Source organism: Sinocyclocheilus anshuiensis, unplaced genomic scaffold (genome assembly GCF_001515605.1).
Source record: "Sinocyclocheilus anshuiensis isolate Anshui unplaced genomic scaffold, SAMN03320099.WGS_v1.1 scaffold966, whole genome shotgun sequence".
In the NCBI taxonomy this organism is placed as follows: Eukaryota; Metazoa; Chordata; class Actinopteri; order Cypriniformes; family Cyprinidae; genus Sinocyclocheilus; species Sinocyclocheilus anshuiensis.
The window spans coordinates 309,726-311,421 of NW_015540909.1; the positions used below are offsets into that span (position 1 = coordinate 309,726).

Consider the following 1,696-nt stretch of genomic DNA (forward strand, 5'->3'; position numbering starts at 1 on the left):
GATCCTCAAACTGAGACGGGCTAGGACCCCTGGGTTGTTCGGGCTCAGACCTGGACTTCTATCCCGGTCTTTCAGCAGGTCAGCCTGATATGCTTGGAGCATCACCATCGTGTGCAATGAAGCGACAGCCCGACCTGCTGCTGCTGCGTATGCCCTGGTATCCAAGCGAGATGTCAAGGAGGGAGTCTTAAGAGAGGACGTCTCACCCATAGAGAGATAGCTGGCCAGCGACCTCGCAACGTCGCTTTCTTCGCCCGCTTCATGGCAAGTAAGCCTCGCCGCTTCTTTTTTTTTTTTTTGGCACGATCCATTACTTTCAAAGCTCATCAAATCATACGCAGGGCAGGAGGATTGGGAAGGCTCAGCTTCAGCTTCTTTGCCCTCCTCAGCTATTTCCTGCTTTTGCTGGGCTGATCCCAGCAGAGGAAGAAGAGGATGATGTGTTCTCCCGGCGCCCATTTATACTATAGTCGCAACGGTAGTGACATCATGGCTGTCGCCGGCCAACGTGTTGTTGGTGTTTTTTCAATGTATGCTTCAGACACGGGTCACGACGAAGCGTTCTCCATAGCGACCCCTAGAGGACGCAGTTCGAAGTTCCCATGAAAGGGAACTACATTTATGACACAGTTGTTGTCACATTTAGTGAACAGTTTGGGAGAATTTAATGTTTCCCCACACAAAGTGATAGGAGCTGCACTTGCATGCCCGAGAGGCGTTTCAAAGATGGCCGCCGAGTGACATGACTTGCCTTAAAGGGACTTTGCTATGACTGACTTTTGCCTCAATAAACACCTATTCCTCCTAAATTTGCTGCTTATTGATAGTTAGGAAGTTGTTTAGTTTAGGTATGGGTTAAAGGATCTAAAATATGGTCATCTAGAATAAGGCATTAATATTTGCTTTAAAGTACCAAAAAACAGCCAATATGCTGCTATCTAATAAGCAACTTGTTTGATCCCTAAATGAAAGTGTTACCACATATTTAGAGGTGAGTTTAGGAAGATGATTATGCATTGTTCAGTTATTAAGGGAAATGAATGTATTTTTTTCCTAATTACACAGTAATTATCAAGGATACAGTTATCCCAAATGCATCATAATCATATAATTTTTTTACATGGATCCTCACAATCACATTAACTGTGTAAATAGGTAGTTCCCACCTGTGTTGATGATTTTCTGGATGGCTTTGGCCACTTGTCCCTGGAGAAGGGAGTTGAGAAGCTTAACCAGCAGCAGGAGGCAGATGCAAAGAACCAGCAGCGAGGAAGCAGCAGAATCAACCCCACAGCCAGATCAGACAATCCCGTCTCCACAAATTGTGAGTGCCTGCTCCAATACACACATGCATTTACATCTACAGTCTCCTGTGGAAATGTGCCCCGTCACTCACGCGTTGACAGGCATGTGTTCATATTAACAGTGATTAGCCCATCAGCTGCTGATTATGGTGTGTTAGAAGAAAGAGGATTTCAGATTCTTATAAATGACCATTATTTATGCATCACGAAAAAGTGACTTCTAAAAATGAGGCCCACAGTTATAATTAAGGGCTTTAGCCATTGACTGTCCCCTGATAAATATGAGATTATTACTTCTTGTTTTCTTTTTTTTACTTTAATATGATGGCTCTTGTATTTGAAAGATGATAAAAAAAATGAAGCTTATTGCCTCCAAGTCATTATATGAGGAA

The 1,696-nt window shown here is 43.4% G+C and overlaps 1 pseudogene; it reads right to left on the reverse strand.

Moving 5' to 3' along the window:
• Positions 1-1,410, reverse strand: part of LOC107689209 (sodium-dependent phosphate transport protein 2A-like) — a 22,069-nt pseudogene extending 20,659 nt beyond the window's left edge.
• Positions 1,411-1,696: the final 286 nt, after the last annotated feature.